Raw genomic sequence first — 26,514 nt, 5'->3', positions numbered from 1 at the left:
CAAATAACTGAAATGCTGTATCTAAAGCAAACGCTCTTTGACTCTGCCTTAATAAAAATCCTTTATATGCCCCTCATTTGAAGAGAAACATACAGCAAAAGGCAGACCAGAGACAAACCTATGCGCGTACTGCAAGGAAGTTTTGAAATAAAGTTGATAGGCTACTAAGCCATGGTGTGCAGTGTACTAAATATTGTTTAGAAACCAATCCATGGTTTGTGTTCTGCATGCACACCAAGGTTCATGTTGTGTGTTTCTTTCCCAGCTCCTGGGTCGCTGGATCCCTGGGTGCTATCCCAAACGACTCAGCCTTGCCCCACTGCTGGCAAAGTGGCACTTTGTTAGGGTTGCCATATTTCAAAAAGTAAGGCTGATCGCCGAAGAATTGATGCTTTTGAATTATGGTGCTGGAGGAGACTCTTGAGAGTCCCATGGACTGCAAGAAGATCAAACCTCTCCATTCTTAAGGAAATCAGCCCTGAGTGCTCACTGGAAGGACAGATCCTGAAGCTGAGGCTCCAATACTTTGGCCACCTCATGAGAAGAGAAGACTCTCTGGAAAAGACCCTGATGTTGGGAAAGATGGAGGGCACAAGAAGAAGGGGACGACAGAGGACGAGATGGTTGGACAGTGTTCTTGGAGCTACCAGCATGAGTTTGACAAAACTGCAGGAGGCAGTGGAAGACAGGAGTGCCTGGCGTGCTCTGGTCCATGGGGTCACAAAGAGTCAGACACGACTAAACGACTAAACAACAACAACAAAAATTCCTGACAACTGCAAAGCCTCCGGGTTTCCCTGGACATTTTGCTGATTCGGCAAAATTCCCCCCTGGCGCTATTTTTACATCTGAAAACCAGGACATGTCAGGAATTTTCCTGACATATGGCAAGCCTACACTTTGTGTGCTGCTTTGGTGCAACTGGATGCCCCCTCCCACCCTCCCAGCAATACAACAGAGGATGGATATACCTTCTTGGAAACGTTTGCTTTGTTCTTAATTGTACCGATTATGCAAAGCATTTCCGCTTCTTGCAGCATTCTGCCGAGAAGCTTACCCTCCTCCTCTTCCTCACTGTCCCTATATATTTTGCCTTTTGTAAATCGTTCCACTTTTTGCAAAATGTGATCAATAATATGGTGGTTCCGTCTGTTATCCCTGCTTTGTTATCCCTGCTTTCACCTGCTGCTACACAGGGAATTGGTTTAACATCTAGGATGGCTTATTCAGTTTCCCAGAGAGAAACAGAAGTCCGGAGAACATGGACTAAGCCACGCCTTTCAGAGTTTGGCATAAGGCGAAGCAATCAAGTATTGGAGTCAACTACTTGACCATCAACATACATCACTTGAAAACTGTTAGCATGTATTTTTGTTCGGCAAGCGAGACACATGGAGGCTGAACTTCAAAAATCCCACCCAACCCAAATGGCTTCTCAGTTTGGTGAAACTAATAGTCTTCAGTAGAGTGGCAATGAGTTTTTGTTCCCCTTAAACTACCAAAGAAGAAGAAATGTTGGCAAGTGCAGGTTTTTTTACCATGCTGAAAAATCAGCATGCGTTGAAAATCAATCTTCTGCACAATGATGAAAGGTATGAGAGTCCTGGTCTCATTCAGGTCGCCATAGTTTTCACGTAATCACTTCTCTCTCAATCTCAATCTCTCTGTCCAGAAGATGAAACTCTGGATCATGAGAAGAATTCAACACACCTTAGTCCTGTCTTACTCATATAGTGTCATACAGTGACAGGCTGGAATGTCTATACCAGGCATAGGCAAACTCGGCCCTCCAGATGTTTTGGGTCTACCACTCCCACCATCCCTGACCACTGGTCCTGTTCGCTAGGGATGATGGGAGTTGTAGTCCCAAAACATCTGGAGGGCCAAGTTTGCCTATGCCTGGTCTATACCAATTAAGCAGTGGGGGAGTAGGAATCATCATGTGAAGGTATCTCAATTCAGTTGCATGCTTGTTATCCACATCTGCCTGGAGAAAGAACCAAGAATGCTGACTTTTCTATTCTGCTAACAGATGTTGCTCTATTATTGTGGGTAGATGTAAAAGAGAATGAAACTTGCACATTGCATAGTTGTGCAGATGAGGAACGGTCAGCAGGTATTGCTTATCATGCAAGCGGCACCTGCTGAAATGCTCTACACTGAATGGTGTAAGGGCACTGTCCGAATCTGCATCTGGCCATCCCATGCTCAGATTAAATTTATCTGCCTTCCTTGCCTAAGTCTAATCCTTTTCATGTCTGGTGGAGATCATGTGCCCTACAAAACCAGCAGTTGGTGGTGGCAGTAGCAGCAGCAGCAGCAGCGGGGAGCAGTTGTGTTGAATTCTGGCAATACTTCCATGGCTTCCACACTAGTATCCCTTCCCCTGCATTTATTTACAACAGACTGTAACGGTGACACTCTAATTAACACTTTGCCATCAGCACATAGTCGGAACAGTTCCCTAATTAGCACAGCTGAGAGAATAATGGGCAACATTTCCTGCAAACATTTGTGTTTGAAAACAAATTTAGATTCAGCTACATCTGTGACCCTTTGCATGCTTGCTTTTTGAAGATACTGATACTGCATCAGCCCTGGCTATCAGGAGCACTTGAAAGAAAAAATTACTCTAATAACTCATTATCTGGGAAAGGATTTGCCAGACAGTCCTTTTGTACCAGCAGATGCTGTTGTTGAAAAATGGCGTGGTCCAACTTCCCAGCTCCAAAACTGCACCCCCACATCTTCATTAGGTACATAGGCTAATGACTTATTCTGGCAAAAGGGTGTTTCACATGGTAATTTTTAGGGCAGACATTAATCTGATTTAATAGCCATTCCCTCCTTATAAGGAAACCTGGGATCCATAGTTCCCAGAAGATGAGTAGAGAGCTCCAACACGTAATACAGGGATAGCCTAACTTCTGTTGTCTATGCTCTGGTAACCTCTAGGCTGGATTACTGCGATGCATTTTACACTGGGCTGCTTTTGAAGACAGTTCAGAAACTGCAGCTGGTGCAGAATTCAGCTGCCAGGTTGCTCACTGGGGTAACATGGTCTGAGCACATAACACCAAGCCCAGCCTAACTGAACTGCCTCCCAATTAGTTTCAGAGCCCGATTCAAAGTGCTATTTTTGACCTATAAAGCCTAATGTGGCTCAGGACTCCAGTACCTCAAGGCTTGCCTCTCCCCATATGACCCAACCCAGATCCTGTGATCATCAACTGAGGCCCTTCTTTGTGTGTCCCCTCCATGGGAATTCCAGAGGGTGACAGTGCAAGAATGGGCCTTTTTGGTGGTGGCTCCCCACTTGTGGAATGCTCTCCCCAAGAAGGCTTGCCTGGTGCGATCCTTAGGCGCCAGGCAAAAATATTTCTTTTTCACCAGGACTTTGGTTTGTAATTAGCTGTGGCCTCCATATGTGGGTGTGATGTTTTAATCATTAAAAACAGAAGTGTTTTTTAGTTTTTTGCTTTGCTTCCCTTTATCCTGATATGTTTGTTTGTAAAGTTCCCCACCATTAAACGGCAGAGTTAAGGACCCAGTAGCTTCCCTGCTGCTTACAACTTTGCAAAAGTGTGTGTCGCATTCAGCTGAAAGTGCAGAGAAGTTTGCGTTCTCATTTTCTCTCTCACACAAACATGCATAGCTAAGTGGGAGATTATTGTTTGATCCTAAGTATATATTTCTTTAGCGTGGGAGTCCTGTGTTGTATATCAAGCGATCTGTGTGAAAGCAGAGCTGCAACATTGTTCTTAATACCACTTCTGTCAATGGAGCTGGTGCAGCGATCAGGCCTGGATGGACCAGTTTCAAGGATTTCTGCTGGCTACAACCAGTGGGGACCCAGCAGGGAGGAGGGGACGCTCTTTGCTGGCAGAGTGATGCTGCCATCACTCCATAAGCACATGCTGGCATAAAATGCACCTCCATCCCATCCAACCTTCCATGCCAGCCTGGCACAAAGGGAGGTTGGATTATGACCTCAGTGTGCAAAAGACTGCATTTATTGTAAGTCTCTTTAAGACTGACTTGTAAGTAAATACATACACAATGATCAGAGAAAGAGAGAACAGTTGGCTATTTCCCCTGAAGCATCTTTAGTGACATACAAAATCACATGTCTGTGTCCAAACTAAAATGCCATATTAATTCTATTACAGTAATCGCAAAGGCCGCCACTGCTGAGAGCATCTTTATTTCCATCCACATGTAGGGTGGTCCGGTGAAAAAGAGGACTAATAGTTATGCAGAAGAGGGAATTCCACCCTAATCACATGTGAATATTCTCCAGGAGCACCTATATTTCTGGTTATATGGAGAAAAATAACCGCATCAAAAGTACATACCTATTTTGTTGCAATTTGTATTATTCATATTAAAACTGCTTCCTTATAATATTATTTAATTATTGTTGTTGTATGGTGCAGGGTTTCTGGGTTGTGTGATGTGGAATGTGTGAAGTGGGTGTGATACAGACTTTCTGGAGTACGTTGGATGTGAGGAGCTTCTATGTACCTTATCTGTCTGCATTTGAATTCTGTGAATTCTGTGCCACACCAGTAGAGTCACTTATTTGTCCTTGGGACTAGTAAACATTTTCAAGAATGTCTTCTGTGATCTTAATTCTTTGACCATGTAACGTATTTTTCTCCATCTATAAGACGCCCCCATGTTTTGGGGGACTCAGATTTAAGAAAATGGGGGGAGATGGCCCAGAGCATAAAGGTTAAAGGTAAAGGGACCCCTGACCATTAGGTCCAGTCGTGACCGACTCTGGGGTTGCGGCACTCATCTCGCTTTATTGGCCGAGGGAGCCAGCATACAGCTTCTGGGTCATGTGGCCAGCATGACTAAGCCACTTCTGGCGAATCAGAGCAGTGCACGAAAATGTCATTTACCTTCCTGCCGGAATGGTACCTATTTATCTACTTGCACTTTGACGTGCTTTCGAACTGCTAGGTTGGCAGGAGCTGGGACCGAGCAACGGGAGCTCACCCCATCACGGGAATTTGAACTGCCGACCTTCTGATCGGCAAGTCCTAGGCTCTGTGGTTTAACCCACAGCGCCACCCACGTCCCCTAATTTTTGACATTACTTTTTAGGGGGGAAACCTAGTCTTATTCATGGAAAAATACGGTACTTAGGCTTTGTACATACCATACATTTAAAGCACCTCCCACCAGTGCTTTTTTTCCAGGAGGTACTAAAGGGTACACAGTGCCGGCACCTCTTTTGTTGTTGTTAAAAAGTGTAACAACTTCATGGCGAGTACTGGCACCTATTTTTTCTAGAAAAAAAGCACTGCCTCCCACCAAAGAATCCTGGGAACTGTGGTTTACTGTTCAGTTCCTAGCACCCATAACAAACCACAGTTCTTAGGATTCTTTCTGTGGGAAATGCGCTTTCAGTGTATGGAGCGGCCCTCATTTGCACGAACTGATCTGTAGTTTGTCCTTTTTCTTATCTGCTGTGTGTCTTTTCTCTGCAATGGATTTCATTATTGTCTTTGGAATGAGACTCAGTCTTCTCCATCTGTAAAATGTCAGCTGCAGTCCAAACCCCAAGCAGCAGAAGCAGCAGGGCTTAACAGAACAGCAGGGCCACTGCCACATCCACAGCTCTGCTACTCACCCCAGGCAGGCAGGCCAGAAGGTAAACTGTTGTGCCAGCCTGGAGTTCGATGCTGTTATGTGATGGCGGCTGGGCTGGCTCAGGTCCCAGCAGATCCTGAGTTGGCTCAACACTCCCTGCATGCAAGCTTGGCAGGTGAAACAGGAAAGTCCTCTGGGGGAGGGCACTGGAGTCTGGCAAGGCTCCTATCCCTCCCTAGGCTGGTGCAAAGGGGTTTGGACTGTAGCCCTAGGACTTCTTCTAAATCTCTTAAAATGTTGTTTATAAGTGTGACTCATAGTGATGGGGACGTGCCATAGCTGGGTAGTTGAGAATCTGCTTTGTATGTGAAAGGTCCCAGCCAGGTTCTATGTCTGGCCTTTCCAGGTAAGCCCCCTGGGACTTTCTTACCTGAAACCCCCCAGAGTCACAGCCAATCAGCATGGACAATACTCAGCTTGACCGAATAATAATAATAATAATAATAATAATAATAAACCTTTATTATCACTACACCACCTGTGTGCAGTGAAATTAGAAGAAGAAGAAGAAGAAGAAGAAGAAGAAGAAGAAGAAGAGGAGGAGGAGGAGTTTGGATTTGATATCCCGCCTTTCACTCCCCTTAAGGAGTCTCAAAGCGGCTCACATTCTCCTTTCCCTTCCTCCCCCACAACAAACACTCTGTGAGGTGAGTGGGGCTGAGAGACTTCACAGAAGTGTGACTAGCCCAAGGTCACCCAGCAGCTGCATGTGGAGGAGCGGAGACGCGAACCCGGTTTCCCAGATTACGAGACTACCGCTCTTAACCACTACACCACACTGGCTCTCAAAAATAATTCTAACACCCCCCCCCGCCGCCCCCATACACTCAGTCTTGTTTGCACTCTATGTGCTTGTCGGAAGGCAATTGCACCACTATTTTTTTCCCATTCAGCAGCCCAACAGCCTACGGATAAAAACTGTTCTTTAACCTGTTGGTGCTGCTGACTGTACTTCTGTATCTCCTGCCCGAAGGTAGGAGCTTAAAGAGGTACTGGCCAGGTGTGAGTTGTCCCTAAGAATTTTCCTCGCTCTCCTGAGGCAGCGGTCTCCCGCAATGTCATCTACCGAACTCAGGGGACAGCCCAATCCTCACTATTTGTGTGCAATCCCTCAGAAAGTCTTTAATCCAATCACAGATGGAAGAGGAAAGGTCCAGGTCCATCAGCTTTTTAATAAGAATGATCATTCGGTATCCTGCCTGAGCTTTCTGCTATGCACGTACTTCTGCTTATGACATGCATGTGCCACAGCTGCCATCAAGGATGTGTTCAGTTGATCTATGGTGGCCCCCATCGTGTGTGACTGGTAAGGTGGCCAGGTTAAATATTAGCATTCCTTCCCAGGATGAATAAATTGCCTTCTATAGGCTTTGCCCCCAGCCTTGCTATACTCCATCCCCTTGGCCAGGTTGATATCACAATATTGTGTGGGCCTCTATGAACCTACCTAGCTATCCCTGGTTTGGCATTTCCTTCTCACAAGGGAACAGGAGGATCCAGACTGATGCAAAAGCTCCTAACAAAGCCTTTGCTTTGCTGAGTAAGCTTTCCTCAGCAGCTCTCTCTGGGGTTCATTTATCATTTTGATCAAAGAAAACAGTTGTTCAGCAGGACCTAGAAAAGTGGTGTTTAATAAGGCCATTGCCTTCCAAGCCGTCAATGAAAGCATCCTCTCCCTTTCAGATATTGGATTGATTCATGAGCAAGGGCAAGGGCTAACAGGCAAGGGACTCCTCATAAATAAAACGCACCCAAGCCCAGCCTGTGAGAGAATTGGTCTCCTGTACTAGGCACTTTTCCGGGGAAAGCCATTTTTTGCCTGTCCACTCAATCTTTCCCAACAAACTGTACCAAGAAAAGGACCTGGGGGAACAGAGCTATTCTCCCATCCAAAAATCTCAAAGGCCAAGTGGATTGGGGGAGGGCAAGAAAAAGGCTGAGTGTGGTGAGCTAACAGATGGGAAACTTGTAAATGTCTCTGCAGCTTTCCCCTTGATTAACAAGGGATGGGCAAGCTGGGAAGGAGACAGCTTTGACTGTCTGCTGAAATATGCTTAGGATAGAATCCAACTCATATTTCAGCTGAACTGGCATGCTAGCTCAGTCGGCACACGCTGCCATTGGGTGCCTCTGGCACGGCTTCTGTGATAGGATTATGTCCTGACTTTCAGATTAAAGATTGCATGGCACTACCAAGACAACAGTGCCTCTTAGAAAGCAAGGCTTCAGGTTCTTTTATATACAGTCTTCCATTAAACAGAATTTGTGAAAGTCTGAGTGCATGTGGCAGATAGCTTTTAGCTACCAACACAGAAAGCTCCTCAATCAACTTGTCCTGAGGAGTCAGCATGCAGCTGTGATGCAGTCCCGCCTCCTGGCTTCTCCTTCGGTCCTCCTGATTTGCTTCTTGGTCTTCCTGACCACTGGCTCAGTCCAACGAGTCTTGTTGGTTTGTTCCCAGTTCGCCTCAGACTGCTGCCCACAGCTCAGTCCCAACAGCTGCCAAGCTCTGCAATGCCCCATCTCCTGACCCACCAGTGATGTGACTTGGGTGGTTTTGGTTTATAGCACCACCAATATCTGAGTACACTAGTCATCACTGCACAGGATTTGCTGTTGGTCATAAGGCTTCACATTTTCTCTGGGTCATTTACTGAGGTTAAAGTGGTTGATGTATGTAGGGCAGGTTTCACCAACTGATTCCACAATTGTTTGGGGTTGCAACTCCCATTGCCAAAACATCTGGATGGCATCAGGTTGGTAAAGGCGGATGTCTATATAGAAATCTTCCTAGAATGTGGTGGGATGAACAGAATGTAGATGTGATGGCCCCATGTGAGAATGTGTGTTTTGAAACATAATTTATGGACATCCTAAACATGGGGAAACAGGACTAGGTGCTCACTCTCCAGGTTTTGAAGGGGAGTGATTGCTCCCACCACCTCTTGGTATTGTTCAAACTCTAACCAAGCAAGATGAGCTGGACTTCAGTGGGAAATTGACCTGGGGCTTCGGTTCTGTGCAGGGCTTCTGTTTCATGTCCATGATAATTTCTGAGACAGTGGGTGCAAGACCACAGCCTTAACATGGCTGCACATGTGGGATTTGTATTTATTAAATTTTCTAGCTCCTCCCCTACTCTACCATTTCCTCCCACGGGGGGCTCAGCTAGTTTACGACATTTTAAAATATAAAACAACACTCTGAAGTTCGATTTCCATAACGCTGGTGCCTGAAAGAAGCCCAAGCATGCTTTCTGTGGTCAAAGTACTGAATGAGATTTAAGAACACAAGAAAAGTCCTTCTGGAGCAGGCCAAAGGCCCAGCCAGTCCAGCATCCTCTTTTCACGGTGGCCAACCAGATACCTGTGGGAAGCCTGCAAGCAGGATGTGAGTGCAATAGCACTCTCCCCTCCTATGGTTCCCAAGTAGAATTTGGAAGCATTCTGCCTCTGACAGTAAATATAGAACATACTCATTACGGCTGATAGCCTAATCCCTCCATGAATGTATCTAATTCTCTTTTAAAGCTATCCATGTTGGTGGCCATCACTACTTCATGTGGAAGTGAATTCCATAGTTTGCACTGGGTGAAGAAGTACTTTCTTTTTATCGGTCCTGAATTTTCCAACAGCCAGTTTCATTTACTCACTGTAAGGCTGCAATCCAAGGTCAATAATGCCTACCTACTTTCTCTTAGCTGTGGAGAGCGTGCATTGCTGGATTTAGGCGGGATCCACTCCAAGGATTATGGTATCCTAGTAAAGGGGTCAAAGGGGGAGTACCTCTGTCTGAATACCAAGGCAGGGGTGTACAGGCCATAGACCCCCACCTACCCAACAGCATCCTGGAAGGACTGTCCAGAATTGATGTGCATCATAGAGTGGTCCTTTACCCAGGATTGACCCTGATGACATAACACCAGTCCTGAGAGATTGGTATTGGCTCCCAGTACGTTTCAAAGTGTTGGTGCTGACCTTTAAAGCCCTAAACGGCCTCGGTCCAGTATACCTGAAGGAGTGTCTCCACCCCCATCGTTCAGCCTGGACACTGAGATCCAGCGCCGAGGGCCTTCTGGCGGTTCCCTCATTACAAGAAGTGAGGTTACAGAGAACCAGACAGAGGGCCTTCTCGGTAGTGGCGCCTACCCTGTGGAACACCCTCCCTTCAGATGTCAAGGAAATAAGCAGCTATCCTATCTTTAAAAGACATCTGAAGGCAGCCCTGTTCAGGGAAGTTTTTAATATTTAATGCTGTACTGTTTTTAACACTTGATTGGGAGCCGCCTAGAGTAGCTGGGGAAACTCAGCCAGATGGGTGGGGTATAAATAATAAATTATCATTATTATTATTATTATTATTATTAGTCAGCAAATCAGGTTGGTTAATTCAGGATGCACACCCAATGCCTAAGCCAAGACCTTCTGACATCTGTAAGCAATGAAGTTGTGGCCTATTTGATCCCAAGTGGCTTGACCCATCTTTATTACTTCTTCCCATGGTTCAACCCCAACGTTTGCGGGCTCACTGTGCCTGGGCCCGCAAATGACCTCTAGCGAGAACAGAGGTTCTCAGCTTATTTCTCTTTCATCTGGAAAGAAACAGTTGTGTAACCAATAGCAAAGGAAATGCAATAAGTAAATAAATAAGTCTTGTTATGTATTGTGGGTGGAGAGTTCAAAGTTCCACAGAGAAACATAGTAAGCTGTGAATGACTTCAAAGAGGCTAAGTAGCTGAAGAACATATTATAATTCCGTTTCCTTGTGAACCAAAGAATTTATCTCAGCAGAACTACCTTCTTTGGACAGAAAGGGAAAAAAGGGAGAGAGAGAAAAGAAACGACCAGAATTATTTGAGAAGGATGCTGGCTAGGCAAGTGAGGATTTCCATTAAATACCACCAGTTGATTTCAGAATTCTCTTGTACAGGGGCCAGTTCTCTTGAACTGGTCGTCTTGTGATCACAGAAAAGCTGCTCTGACATTCTGTAAGTAAAAAACAAAAAATGGAGGGGGCCACCAAATGGGAGTCTGAGTCAGAGTGCCAGTGGTGGTTGTGACATGCTTTCAGATGCCCCATTGGGAGTTGAGCTACTGGAAGTCCATGACAGCTAAATTTGATAATAGAGTCCCATCAGAGAGCAACAGGTGTGTATTAGCGGTCAGAAGGATGACATCTCTAATTACTACACTGTGGAGATTTGCTCAGTGGCAGGTAACAGCAGAGGGCCAGCCTTTGTTCCCCTACCACTGGTTTTTGAAGTGTCCTCTGAAGTGTCATTGGTAATTGGATTCTTCACTGTGGCCTAGAGACTCACCTCAGCCCCGTTCTACGTGCCCAACTACCATTGGTGTCACTGAACTGAATACCACCAGTTGGTCACATACTGTATGTACTCTAGCATAGTTATACAATGGCTTTGCTGAGGCAATTCAGATCCTTTACATTTGGGCCATCTAAGTACTTAATTTATGGCAGAATATGGAGATGCACTTCTACCCTAAAGATATCACAAGAGATTCCTGGGATGTTCTCAGTGGCTGCTCCCAGACTTTGAAATTCCCTTCCTAAAGAAGCTAGACTGGCTCCCCCGCCCCCCTTGTCCTGTCCTATTCCAACAGGCCTTCAGGAAATGGCTGTTCTTTTCAGGAAAGGGCTTTTATAGTACTGTGCTGTTTTTATTGTTTTTGTCATCTGCATTTTAATAGATTTGTTTTTTCAGTTGGGTTTTTTCATTTATAAGATTTAATTAATACATTATAATAAAAAAATCTAATCTAAATGGAAACAAAAGCAAAGAAGAAGAAGAAAGTCTTCTTTCACAGGTAAATCTTAACTTAACCAACACAGAGAAAGGCGAACCCTCTAACTCTTACCTGGGAGCTTCCCTTTCTTCTCTCACACAGGGCCCTTAATCAACTATCCATCACCTTCATCTGCATGTTAACCCTTCCTTAACCCTGAGTAAAAAAGGTAAAGGGACCCCTGACCATTAGGTCCAGTCATGACCGACTCTGAGGTTGCAGCACTCATCTCGCTTTACTGGCCGAGGGAGCCGGCGTACAGCTTCCGGGTCATGTGGCCAGCATGACTAAGCCGCTTCTGGTGAACCAGAGCAGCGCATGGAAACGCCGTTTACCTTGAGTAGAGGACCACAAATAGTGCAAATGATTGGAACAAAACAAAAACAAAAGAAGAAAAAGAAAAAGAACAAAGAGATAAGAATGTTAAAGGAAATAATAATGAAACAAAAATGTAATGAAAGGTAAGAAGAAAGGAGTAAGCAATAGTTTTAACACTATTTGAGTTTAATTACTTTTTAATTATTATCCTTTCTATGTTTTCAGCTTCTTTATTTTATCCGCGTTGTTTTCATTTGTTGTAAGCCACCTTGAGTCCCTGTCTGGAGAAAAGTTGGGATGATGATGATGATAATAATAATAATAATAATAATAATAATATCTTGGAAAGTAAAAGGACCCATGCCAATTCAAGGAGGGACAAAGAGGATCTCATGCACTGGGTGGCAGGTTAGGGGTACAACAACGCAGAGTGGGAGAGAGAGAAGAAAGGTTGGTGTGCCACAGCACACACTTGCCAGCTCCCCCTCTCTCTGTTCTGCCCACCCTCCATCCACCCACATAAATGATTAAATGATATGAGAAAAGCCACACACCTCTAACAGAATGGCCACAACAGTGCTGCTTTTTCAAACCATAGATGGAAGGGCAGAATCATAGAGTTGGAAGGGACCACGAGGGGCATCGCAAGATTTGGGGAGCAGTGGGAAGGTGCCGGTACTGCATACCATTGAGTACTGCCAGAAAAAAGCGCTGGCATCATGGTAGCTGAAGCTCAGGGAAGACTGAGCAGCTACAAGGTTGTGATCCCAAGCACATATGTTTAGAAGTAAGTCATTGCAGTTGTAGACACAGAAATCTATGGAATCTGCTTCCAAATAAACTGGGGTCCCAGTGGCTTGTGCCTAACATTTTATAAAAAGGAAAAGTCTCTATGTGAAATAATATTATATCAGGACAATGACAATGACTCTGCTTTTGCCTCTTATAGGATTACCAGACTTCAGAATACCAGAAAAGGATGCTTTCTAAGGACCAATCTGTCTTTTATTATTGTATCAATTGAGTTCAATAATGTCCTCAGAGCAAAGCAGAGGGTCACTGAAGTTAAAGCTAACCTGATTCCATAATCTGTGCGTACTTTTCTTGAAAATTAAATTTTCCTGAGCCAACAGAGGGGTTGTTCACCAAATAACAGCAAAATCCAGTTCAAAGTGTGAGCACCATGAAGTACTGCAGAACAAATTTGGTCTTCTCTGATTTCAGCACTTGAATGAGTTTTCTCTGCTCCATGCAGTTTAGAGAAAATATTGTTTAGTCTTTCAATGGTGGCCACTTAGCAGACTAGTCTTATTTACATTGCAAATCATATATGGAACAGAAATAGCAAAAGGCACACAGCTAGCTGACGTCATCTTCCTTCCAGGACTGATTCTATTTAAAGTAAAAGACAATGAACACCCCCCCCCCCCGTTGCCAAATCTCCCTCTTTAGAAACCCTACTCAGTCTGGGGTTAGGAACTTACTCCCTGAAACTTTCTCAGTGTCTCCATTAATTTTTCACCTTACATAGTATAGTATAGCTTGAAGCATTGTGAATTCCTGCAAAACGACTTAAAGCAGAAGTGATTGTGTAACACACACACACACTACCTTGTGCAACTGCCAGTTGTTGGCCAGTTGTGTCTTAACTATCCAGTAATCCCTGCTTGCACACTGTTTTGGCCAGGGTGCTGTCTGACCTATTTTCCTTTGTATAAGAACAAGCATGAAGGAGGCCTCCCAGCCTGTTCACAGGTCCTTATATGATCAGTGAAAACAGTTGGTCCTGGCAAGTATTACCGTATTTTTCGCTCTATAACACGCACCCGACCATAACACGTACGTAGTTTTTAGAGGAGGAAAATCTGTAGGCATGCCACCCGTAGGCATTCCCTCCATAACACGCACAGACGTTTCCCCTTACTTTCTAGGAGGAAAAAAGTGAGTGTTATGGTGCAAAAAATACGGTAACTGCTCTCAATCTTAACCTGATAACTGCCATTTGTCCAGATTTTAATTTGTCTGAATTAATTTTAAGATGTATTTTAATTAATTGATGCCTGTTTTTATGTATACTGTGTTATTTATATGATGTTAGCCACTCTGAGCCTGGCTCCGGCCGGGGAGGGCAGGGTACAATTATTATTTTTACTATTATTATTTTTATTATTATTATTTTGGTTGGCCTCATAAAGGTATTTCCCAAATACAGCCAACACAGCTCCATTTGCCTTTAATATTGTTATGAGTTTGGGGTGTTAAGCTGGGTGCCAGACCTCTCTAATCCCTGGATTCAGCAAGTGTCAGAATTGAACCAAGCCTTCTAATTCTTGTAACAGCCAGACTAGCCTCCTGGGGAGGTGGTAGCCTGGGTGAGAGCCATTAAGGCGGCTAAACGGGCTTGGTGCAAGTCAGCAAATGGGTAGGGCCCCTTCCTTCAACAGAAAAAAAGCCAAAGTTGAGAACAGAGAGTTGCGGTGATGTGATCTAGAAGTAAAGCAGAAAGGCACAGAGAGAATCAGAGCAATGTTTGAGAGCAATGTTTGATTTCTGTTTGAATCCAAGGCTGTGCCTATGGGAGAAATAAGACCCTTTTGGGGTGTTTATGCTGTGAACCCCTCCATCATAGGCTCAGGTTGTATATATGTATAAATAAACCATATATCATAAAGACACTACAGTCTCTGTTGTGCCTTGATCCAACCCTGAGACCCTTGGAATCTCGCACTGCTCAGAAATTGGAGTGGCATGAAACATGTAACCTCTAGGATCATCACATGTCCCTAGGATTTTGGATGTTAGATCTGTCTCTTCTGGATTTGTGAGAAATAGTAACACTATCCCACTACCATGTGAAAACTGCAGGGAACAAAGAGACCTACAAAGGCAAATTGGATCCCACCCTCTTAGAGAGGAGCAGGGCTTACTTCAGGGTTTGAAACAACTGCATAGAACTTGAAATCACTGAAGACCACAGTGGCGGCAGCGGGGGAAGGCATATTTGATTGTCTTCTCAAATCCAATTTGAAAAGTTGGGAAAATCTGATCTGCAAGATGACTCAAAACATGCACATTTTATTTGGAACTGAAGCTACTGACATAGGTCAGAGCTTTATTGGAGAAAGCAGAGGACCTTGAAAGCAGAGACAGGCAGAATGTGGAGATGATGGGTTTAGATGGGGGAAAGTAAATGGGAGCACTCCATTAAGTGAATAAAAATGAGACCAAAAGTTATTTAGAGATGGCCCTGTTTGTTTTCAAGAAAATGTATCATAATATCACTGATAAGGTCAACTATGTTATAGGGCTGGGACCCCCTTCAGAGGCTGTATAGCTTGTAGAGCATATAATTCCACACTGTATTCTGGGCATTAGCACAAGGGGCCCACGTTATTGGAAGCTGATACCATCTCCTGCATCAAAGCTGCAGCAATAGCCACTACTGTTCTGGCAGATGCACAGCCTGAAAATCTTGATCATATCTATAAACTTTCCAAGGCAGCAGGAGAGTAACCTCTGTGACCACAGCAGCTCCCATTCTGTTCTGCCACTGATCCCTAAATGTGCACCATCCAGCACAAACTAAACCCGCTGAAGTTCACTGAAATAAACAGGTTTATGGAAATACATTTTGTGTTCTGCAAAAATAAGATTACGACAAGAACTGACGGTTGTCTAACAGCAGTATTTAAAACGTTAACATTGATTGTTGTTTTAGCAACACATTCCATTTTTGTCCATAACTGAACAATCTGAGCAAAGTATAAGATATAGTTAAAGAAAAGACCCTCTGCTTTTCTAGCACTTTAGATAAGCTGTAATGCTCAGTCAATTAACTGGAAATTTAAGACGAAGTGGAATACAGTATTCCTTGTTTCTTCTGAAGCAACAGCAAAACTCCTTAAAATCTAATTTATTCTAGCATTCCATGTCACAAGACGGTACAACACACTGAACACAAGTTTGGAGAAAGAAATTGTAATACATTTATCAAAGTTAAATTAAAGCAAACTTGGTAAATGAATGTTAGTTCAATATTTGAATAAACCTGAAGAATCTGTAAGTGAGGAAACCCAATTATTTGAAGCACAACTTGAACTGGGAAAGTTATGTTAGTAGAAGAGCAAATGTGATAATATTTAACCACTGTGTTGCTGGAATTGCAAGTTATATAATGTAGTAGCAATGCAGAGCTGGGGAACATTTTACAGTCACGGAATCATACAGTTGGGAGGAATTTCAAAGATACTGTATTTTTCGCCCTATAGGACGCACTTTCCCCCCTCCAAAAATGAAGGGGAAATGTGTGTGCGTCCTATGGGGCAAATGCAGGCTTTTGCTGAAGCCTGGAGAGCGAGAGGGGTCGGTGCGCACTGACCCCTCTCGCTCTCCAGGCTTCAGGAAGCTCTCCGCAAGCCTTGGGAGCCCGGCGCGACTTCCCGCCGGGCTCCCAAGGCTTGCGGACAGCAAGCTCCACAAGCTCCGGAAGCTCGGGCTTCCCCCCCCCCCACCAGCCCGGCAAGCTCCGGGAGCGATGGCGAGGTTGTGCAACCTCGCCTTCGCTCCCGGACCCCTAGCCCCAAGGCTAAAAACGAAGCCAGGACAGCTAGCGGGATCCATCCTGCTCACTGTCATGGCTTATTTGCTCTTTGGGGCTGGGGGGGGGAAATAATTTTTTTTCTTTATTTCCCCCCCCAATAAGTCCGCCCTATGGGCCAGTGCGCCCTATAGGGCGAAAAATACGGTAATCTATTCCAGACCCTTATTGATACAAGAAATCCACTATTACAGAATTTCTGATAGGTGGTCATTCCCAGGGAATAATTGATGGGTAGAGGGGATGCTTAATTATTCCTCCGACCAATGATTCTCCCTTGAAAATTGCCCACCCAAGGTGTCTTAACCAATTTCTCTCCAGATAGGGGACTGAGATGGAAGGGGGCATTTGCAGAAGAGAATTTCTGGGTGTGGAAAGATTAAGAACATCACTAGCATCTATTGATCTCTACCAAAGTCCCCTGCCTCCACCTGCTTGTGTCACATCAGGAAATGCAAGATTATGAATGTGCGTTTGTAGACAAATCAAGAACAAGTAGAATATATACTTTATAGAAAAATATCAAATAGTGTCTGGTATCACCAAACATTCATCATGCTAGTTAACTGGTTTTAGAAAAGGCTTTTGACAGTGTGGGAAGGGTCCTTACAGTTAAATACCAGCAAACTAAGATACCATATATATATGACATGAATAAAGCATGATTTACATTCCAAGCTTAACCATGTTTATTCAAAACTGCTCGAGAGATTCAATGGCATTTACTTTTTAAGTGAATATGCTTAGGCTTTTCAGCCTAATGTTGCTCAAGAATCATTATACCTGTACTGTAGTTAAAAGAAATATTCTTATGCAGCAGCATTTACAGATAAAACCCTCAAAATCCTTAAGATTAACAAAGAACAATCCCTGCATGCTAAAGTTTTTGTGCTTTCTGTAATAACAACATAATTCCCACATTACTTCATACTACATCTGTTAAACTATTACCGGTACTCTCAATAATTTATCTACTATCTATCAGTGGTCGCATACTGAGGATCGTAGTGCTGAACTGATGAGCCTTTTCAAACTAAGCAGCTCTTTAAATCTTTCTCCTTTTGTGGTTTTCTATCATTTTAGATTTTAGTAAAACTACATTTTACTATTTCCTTTTCACATGGGGAGGGTAGTCAAAAATTGGTTCATCAATACTTTTGTTTCCCCACCCCATAGGAAAACCACTGGAGCTATACACTCCAGTGCAGGAGAGGGGGAACATGCAACTGTGGGAGAAGGATTTGTTGCAATTCACAGACGCTTTCCTAATATTGCTCTTTTAGAGTTGTAAAGCACGCAAAAGTATCCAAAGCAACCAAAACAATGCAACAAATGTTATAGCCTGAACTGAATGGGAGTTGTGTTGATAACAATAATTAATGTCAGGTTCAAATGACAACCCCTTGCACTGAAAGAATGTGTGAGAGGGGTCAGAGCCATATGGACTAGTCTCCCTGCCACATTTGGTGACCATAAACCTTCCATGCATTTGGAGCACATCAGAAGGGGTTCTGAGCATGTAATGGTGAATGCACATAGAGCTTCTCAGTGCAAGGAGGAACCCTGATTGGTATATGTGTATACCTTCTGACACGCTCCAGCAGTGTGGGGTCAGAGCTGCCAAGTACATCATCAGAAAGAAGAGCTAGTCGCCATGGCCATGCGACTATACCGTGGTACCTCTGGTTACGTACTTAATTCGTTCTGGAGGTCCGTTCTTAACCTGAAACTGTTCTTAACCTGAAGCACCACTTTAGCTAATGGGGCCTCCCGCTGCTGCCGTGCCGCTGCTGCACGATTTCTGTTCTCATCCTGAAGCAAAGTTCTTAACCTGAAGCACTATTTCTGGGTTAGCAGAGTCTGTAACCTGAAGCATATGTAACCTGAGGTACCACTGTAATGCACTTTTCAGTGGATGTTGGGAAGGTTTTGCCCAAACATCCATCACTATCCAGCTGCTCGGCTACCTTCTATAGGACAATCAAATATACAATGTCCAGTGTTCTCTGTATTAAAAAAAATTGCAACATTTTAAGGTTTCAGTGCTAGGGAAATGTAATATTCCCACATCAGAAATTACACTGATCAGGAGAGGGATCTGGGTTGCTTGTAATAAATAAATAATAAGGTAGTAGTCATGATTAATAAGCCCCAATGTTTAGAGGCAGAATTCCTTAGATTACTAGATGCTATAATAACAGGGCATCACCTTCATGTCCTGCCTTTGAGTTTCCAGAAGAATCTAGCTTGCTACAGCTGGGGGCAGAATGGTGGACTAGATTGACCTTTTGCCTCATAGAGCAAGGTAGTTCTTCTTCATGTTGCCACATACCTATTGCACAATTAGAAAAGGGTGTTATCATTCAAGATCCCTGGTGCTCGGAAAATAAACAGTGAGTTTTTATTCTTTTGCATAGATTTGGATATACTGGTAAACAAACAATGTCATAATTTAAACCACTATTTGCAACCAGGCGGAAGTGAGAAGATCAGCAGACAAGTTAGGTGATTTGGGGCACTCTATGCCCCTTCAGCTACTCTTCACAAATGAATGCTGGCCCCACAAAAAATCAAATCTAAAAAGTAATATCTCAAATGAATATTAAGGGCCAAATTGTTAAACAAGTCTTTGCATCTCCTATGCAGGTTTTTCCTGTTTGTGTTTTTAAAAATCCCTGAACATTAAATGCTATGTAACCTTTTAACGTCAAGTCTCGTTTGGCCCTGAGTCAGAGTTTTAGAACAGACAGCATCCATCTATTCCGGTAGTGGGGGGTTTCTGGCAGCATTACCAGAGAGTCTTGTCCACAACAGTGATGAAATTTCACAAAGCGGAGGAGGAAATATGTTCTCCCTAGGACATTGTTTGATTATGCTCATCCATCATGCAGCGCTGACGGTGAAGACCAATTCAGATATATATGCACACCTTGTCACAGTTCCACAGCCAGACAGATATACCTTCATATTAAGCTCATATCAGCACACCTTCAGAGGCCCTATTTGTTCACCTTTCCACTTCTCAATCCTGTCTTGCAGAATTGTCTCCTTTTATGACATAAACAACATGTTTGGAATAAAAAGCCAGCATATTCGCCCGCTGCACAGCTTGTTCTGCCCTGTGAGTTCATATCTGCTGAAGCAACTCGCATCACCAGCAGCAAACATGCTTTGTACTAGGGAAAGGGCACAGAGGGCTGCAGCAGCACTCAAAAGAGAGAGTACATGTTGGATGATGAGCCTTCAAGTGATTGATGCTGAGCCAAGGTCTATTGTTGGGGGGGGGCGTGAGGGGGGGCTGTCAAGCAAGTCAACCCAGTGTCTCTGCCCCCTTTGCTGCACTTCTTGGAGTACTCCTTGATTCCAACTGATACAATAGTGACTGAAAAAATAGCGAGGAAGTGTGGGAGTGTTTCTTTATATGGCCTGATCCTATGATCTGGGACTTAGTTATTGGAAGGATCAGGATCTGGCTCGAGGGTCCCAACTGTAGCACTAGACCAGAAATTAGGAAGCTGCGCCAAGAGCTCTCCATCAAAGCTAGCACAGAGCTTAACCACATTTCCTGAGCCAGTGTGGTGTAGTGGTTAAGAGCGGTAGTCACGAAATCTGGGAAACCGGGTTCGTGTCTCCACTCCTCCACATGCAGCTGCTGGGTGACCCTGGGCCAGTCACACTTCTCTGAAGTCTCTCAGCCCCACTCACCTCACAGAGTGTTTGTTGTGGGGGAGGAAGGGAAAGGAGAATGTTAGCCGCTTTGAGACTCCTGAAGGGGAGTGAAAGGCAGGATATCAAATCCAAACTCTTCTTCTTCTTCCTCCTCCTAACCCACTACTGTATCTTCTAGGTGTGGCACAAGCAAAAGTGTGGATGAACACACCCACAAATGGTTGTTGTGAGGATAAAAGGGGGTGAGGCATATATGCCACCCTGAGCTTCTTGAAGAAAGGGCACACTACAAATGCAATAAGTACATATGTAGCTAACTTATCCTGAATTAGGCCCTTGGTCCAATTGAGCTCACAATTGTCTACTCTTATATAGCGGTTCTCCAGGGTTTCAGACAGAAGCCTTTCTCAGCCCTGCCTGGGGATGCCAGAAATTGAACCCGGGACTTCCTGCATGCAAAGCATGAACTTTACCATGCTATGTCATTCCATGATTGATTCATTCATTTTCAAAATTTATTAATTTGTTTCAGAAGGTTTAAACCCCACCCTTCTGTTGCAATCCCAATGCTCAGGACAAGAATGAGTTGGCCATGCCAGCAGTTGCGAATGTTGTGATAGGAAAATAGCCCATAAAGCACTTGAGTGTGGCAGAGGCTTTAGCCCAGGGATAGACAATCTGTGGTCCATTGCAGGTGCTGTTGGAAACCAACTCCCAGCAGTCCAGCCAGCAATAATATCCGGAGGGCTGCATGTTTCCCATCCCTGCCATACGTGATCCGCATGGTTTGCACGCAGAAGATGCCAGATCCAAACCTCTTGTTTTCAGAAGGATCAGGGAGTAGGGTGGGGAATAACCCTGTATTGCTAGCTGCCAGTCAGAGTAGTACACAATACAGGGCTAGATGGACCATCTGAGCTTAAGGCAGCTTATGGTTCTGGCAACAGGAGTGGTGAGGGAAGCAAACAAGCAACCTTGCAACACAACATTTTACCCTCCTGAAAGCCATGTATGCCGGTGCAACTGCAAACCTACCTTCCACAAAATCAAATGGTTGGGAGAGAGGGAGAATTTGGAGGCAAGTCTGGAAGAGAGCTCTGCCTGAGACCCCAGGTACTCACTCCTAATAGTCAGAGCAAACAAGTCTAGGAGGCAAATGGAGGAAAAATTTGCATCTCCATATGCAAATGTATATAATATGTTCAAGAAAGCCAAACACCTCATAGATATCTGCTTCTGAAAATTGTGTGTTGCAAAAGGTGCTTTGCATGTTGCAAAACTGACAGTAGAAAACAATTGGTTGTAAAAAGACTGTGATTATGAAGTCACATACATTCCCTCCCCACAAATTGACAAGCCTTGATTTGAAGCTGCTTAAACAATGGCACACCAAATATCAATTTGCCAACTCTATATCTTTTGCCACTTCTGTTATGGAGGGGAGGGGAGCCATTGCAGTTCTGTATATGGTTGTTTGTGGCTGTATGCATTTATAGATGTATTCAATGTTTTGCAACGAATCATTTACATTTCATTATTTAAATACATCCTTATCCATTTAAATTACGTTTTACCACTTAAAATGTTACAAAGGCATGTGGTGCCCTCAATGTGCAACAGGTTGTCTTTTACGCCGTAAGTCACCTCAGGCACTTCTTGGGTAAAAACTCCCAGTCCTTCTCTCATTCTTCCTTTTAGATATCTATAAAGAGGGTTGTTCTTATACCCATTTTACAGATGGGAATTGAGGCTCAGAGAGCTATTCACCCATATAAAGCCTGCAATATTGCTTTCAAAAGTGGTGAACTGGCGCTGGTTTTCATTTTTCTTATGCAAGCTGAGAGAACAACACGAGATGCATTCCAAACCATAAGATGTGCCAAGTGTTATATATAAAAGACGTTCCGGTTTCATGATTATGTCTAGGCCCCTTCAGACGTTACAAAAATTATTAAAGCAGGTGGCATTTTGACACAGGAACTACCATGTGAGATCGGCATGCACATCACTGCATGTGGTACCCTTGCGTGCATTGCTACCCTGTGTACATGCTCCAGGAAACAACAATTGGGGCCGCGGCTTTCCAGCCTTTATATACTGAGAGTAAATGCTCCCCACAAGCCCCAAAGAAAACCAAAACCAACTACAACTACCACCAAACGCCCCTACATTTCTTATTCACATGTGATCTAGTCATGGGTTGCGCAGCACTTCACTTCCTGTGCCTGTCCATCCACCAGGGATGCTGTGACACATGAAGCGGCCTTGAGCGCCCTTGTCCCTGCGCCACCCTCACTCTCAGGAACTCCGGGGAATGGGAAGCATCTTCCCCATTGCCCGGTGCCCTTGCCAAGTGAGTGTGGGCTTCTGAGTGCAGCTGAGCCCAGAGACTCAGCTGCTACGGCTGCTGCCTGGCATGTGCCTGCTCCTCTGGGACAGGAAGGCAAGGCATCAGGAGCCCTGGGGCAAGTCGAGCAAAGCAGCAGGCAAACTCCTCTTACCTGGGCGCCTCCTGCCCGCCTGTGGACCCATCTAGTGGCCTTGGGACCTGGCGATGCCCAGGCAGCCCCAGCGCGGCTCCTCTCTGGTGCCAAGGCCCGCCGCTGCCCGCGGGGCCCTTCCCCGCCAGTGCAGACATGCTGAGCTAATTTTATCGGTCCCCTTTCCCCATCGCCGGGGGAGCCTCCGTCCCTCCTCCTCCTCCAGCCCCCACCTCCTTTCCTCCCGCCCGCCGCAGCCAGGCAGCAGCAGCGCTAGAAAATAGCACATCGCCCACTCATCCCCAGGCTCCTTCTTCAAGGAAAATATTTATATTATTATGCCACAGAGAGGGTTTCCATGGCACTGATGACTTTCACACTGTTGCCGTGACAACCACTTGAGGCCATCTTGGACGGGCTGAGAATACCCACTTCCTAGACAAATAAGGCGAGCAGCCGCCGAGGGGAGGGGAGGCCAGGGGTGGGGTAAGGGGAGAAGATCGCCCTTCTCCCCCTCGGTCCTCTCCTTCTGTCTTCTTCTTCTTCTTCTCTTCCTGGCCTGCTGCTCTCCCCCTAGCGGAAGCCCGACGGGCGTCTCCCTCGACGGGCGTTTCTCGCGCAGGAACCGCCAGCGCTTGGCGTCAACTTTCCGCTGCAAACGTCTCGAAATGAATGAGACTCCCTGTTCTGAAGGGCAACCCTTTCAGCTTCTTCGTGTCTGCAAGGCATTGGGGGGGCGTGCAGGAATGCGGGGGGCAGCGGGAGGAGACAGAGCCAGAAGGCTGCCCCCCCCCGCTCAAATATCGATGCAGAGGAAGTAAAATTGCGCCCAGTTAGGGTGCCATAGCTCATGAAGCTGGCTTACGGAGTTCAAGTGTGACGAGCTTCGGGTTTTTGTTTAAATTTTTTTTTTAGGGCTTATTAGTTGCCTAGATCCAGATGCATATCGAAGGTCTGGAAGACCTATTTCTGAAAGTAGCGTTACCCAAAGAATGTTCAGCTGCATTCCCATATGGGTTGCATCAGTAGAGAGAGCCTTTAGTAACCTGAAACTGGTAAAGCGCGGATGGGGAGGACCACTGATGCGCGGGAGAAGTAAAGTGCGCAACGGATAGTGGGCGCAGCCAGAGCCTAAAGTGGGCGGAACCTTCCCATCTCCCTCCCTCCCCCGCACCCTTTCTCACTTTCTCTTGTGGTCACCTGGACATGCTTCTTCCCCCTTCTTGGCCCCAGGTTACTTCTCTGGGGGCTTCTTGACACTGTGTACTTTTGCTCTGAAAGGGGTGCTAGAGTTTTATCCTCCACCACTATCACTCCCCCCCTTTTTTTCTCTACATGGAGTCAAGATAGATGCTGATCAGCTTAAATGAAAGCAGGCAGTGCATGGTGAACAACATTTCAAGGACAGCAGGTTCCTGCCCTCCATCGCTTGTGTAAGAGCTGCTGCAGTCTTGCTACAGCTGCCTCCAGTTTTCCTGCTTGCCGTGAAGGACTGGAACGTTGATTTTTATGCAGCTCTTAACAGGGATTGAAAGCGATGGGGGTACAAGGTTAGATTGAGCGTGGTGGTGGGCTCTAGATATGAAAGTGATTAGGGTCATCCATGTGAGCAGCAATGTCCTGGATGTGTAGTTTTAAGCATTGGATCCCAGATTTTCTTTATGGTATCAGCAGAGGAAACTATGGATCTCAGGGATCTTGCATTTAAAGATCATGGAAAACATGAAATTTTTACTGTGTGTGCTGAGATGATGAATTGGTAGAGGATACATGTAAAAATATTGAGAAACCAGAAAGGCCTGTGCCCTCAGCTCATGCTTTTGACCAGAGCTATGATGTGCTGGTGGATTTATTATATTATTGTCCAGTCTGCTTGGGTGCCCTTCCTGATAATGCCACTCAGGGTTCAGTCAGTCTCTCCATCTCCTCTGTTCTCCCCTGCCATGTTGTCTCCCTCCTTTCACCACCGTGGGAAATCAGACAGTGCATTTGGCCATTCATGAATGAAAGAGAAATCAAAAACAAACACATCATATTTATAAATGGAGACAGACCGGGTTGGGGGGGACTTCCTGTCTGAAGTGACAGGCAATCTGTGGGAATGAACAGTGTTTTCTTTACTACTATATTAATAATTATTTACATAGCTCGGTTAAGCCTGCAAAGGTCTTTATTATTGCTCATTCATGTCCACCAGAACCCTCTGAGCTAAAATCATTACTATGTTCATTAGGCAAGAACCAAGAGCCCCCACAGAGCATAGCTATAATTTTGAAGACAGATCTTCCAGGCTCATGGCTGACACCCTATTTCCTAGATAACTTATTCAGCACTTGAAACATGAACTTCAGCCTATCCACTAAGAGACAGATCCACACCAAACATTTAAAGCATATTCAACACACATTTAAAGAACGTGATTTTCTCAAAAGAATCCTGGGAATTGTAGTTTCCCATTACACAGAGCTACAATTCCCAGTACTCTTAACAAATTACAGTTCCCAGGATTCTTTGAAGGAACTCATGTGTTTTAAATGTGCATTGGGTGTGTTTTAAACCATCACAACCTATCTTCCTATATACATAAAAATCTAAGGCTTTCATTGTACAAAATGGTTTACTTACAAAACTTTTCAAAGGTTGGGTTCATGTAAAGGTAAAGGTACCCCTGCCCGAACGGCAGGGGCGCCGACTTATAAAAAATATTGGGGGGGCCCATACCGGGGTCCTGCCGCTGGTTCGCTCGGGTAGCCGGGAGAACGCAGTTCGAGGTGGCGGTGTTGGGGAGAGACCCTCGCTCAGGGCGCCACTAGACTTGGCGGCCGGCGGCCTATCTGGGGGGTTTTGGAGCGTATTTCGGCGGAGCGATTGGGGAGGAGGGGGCTTGTTGCCGGATTCTTCAGCTGAGCCGGAGATCCGCTGCTGGGGGTCCCTGGGCCGAGTTGTGAGCACGGCCTGCTGAAGGGAGATCCAGCCGATTGCGCGACGGGGACGGCCGGGGCTCTCCGGCTAGGGCGCGCGGCTGGCTGGCTGGCGAGGGAGCAGGTGGGGAGGAGGCGGGGGTCCTCACTCTCTTAGGAAACGCACCCGCGCGCCCGATTGCCACGAAGTCCGAAGGGTGCGTGTGTGGAATTAAAAAGCAAAAACGAGATACGGGCAGGGCAGGCAAAGAGTTTTCTGCAAGAGGATGGAGGGCAGGTTGAAGAGAAAATCACTCAGGATGAGACAGTCAAATCAGCCATGATAAAATGGGCTCAGGATATTGGGTATAACATCATGTTTGAGGACTGGGAAAGGTTATGGACCACCGGAATGAAATTCACGGCATGTAATGCCTTGAAGGAAAATATTATGAAAATGATTTATAGGTGGTACATGACCCCAGTCAAGCTTGCAAAAATATATCACCTGTCTGATAATAAATGTTGGAAATGTAAGGAGGCTGAAGGGACATTCTTTCACCTCTGGTGGACTTTTCCAAAAGTGAAGGCCTTCTGGGAAATGATCTATAATGAGTTAAAAAAGGTATTTAAGTATACCTTTCCCAAGAAACCAGAGGCCTTCCTCTTGGGCATTGTTGGCCAGAAAGTGTTAAAGAAGGATAGAACTTTCTTTATGTATGCAACTACAGCAGCAAGAATACTTATCGCAAAATATTGGAAGACACAAGATTTGCCCACACTGGAAGAGTGGCAGACACAATTGATGGACTACATGGAACTGGCTGAAATGACTGGCAGAATCCGAGATTTGGGAGAAGAAACAACGGAAGAGGACTGGAAAAAATTTAAGGACTATTTACAAAAACAATATAAGTTGTATGAATGTTAAAAATTTACACGATTCGGAAACTATAGCTTCAGCAATTAGATTTGGGAAACAGGAAATTATATTTTAAGTAAGAAAAGGTCAAAATCTAAGGTAATACTATGTTTAATTTAAGATATAAGTAACTGATGAAAAGTATGTTAAATTTAGAGGTATA

At 44.9% G+C, this 26,514-nt stretch overlaps 1 protein-coding gene across 1 annotated transcript in view; it reads right to left on the bottom strand.

Annotated features, from left to right (window-relative positions):
* Nucleotides 1-22,808, bottom strand: part of DGKG (diacylglycerol kinase gamma) — a 164,957-nt gene extending 142,149 nt beyond the window's left edge. Inside the window, 1 exon segment of the mRNA XM_082221770.1 lies at nt 22,551-22,808. The gene's annotated coding sequence lies outside the window, so the exon portion shown is untranslated.
* Between the last annotated feature and the right edge of the window lie 3,706 nt (nt 22,809-26,514).

This window comes from Podarcis vaucheri, assembly GCF_965113315.1.
Source record: "Podarcis vaucheri genome assembly, chromosome: 5".
Lineage (NCBI taxonomy): Eukaryota > Metazoa > Chordata > Lepidosauria > Squamata > Lacertidae > Podarcis > Podarcis vaucheri.
The sequence above is the reverse complement of the archived record's forward strand: the minus strand, read 5'-3'. Positions and strand labels throughout refer to the sequence as shown.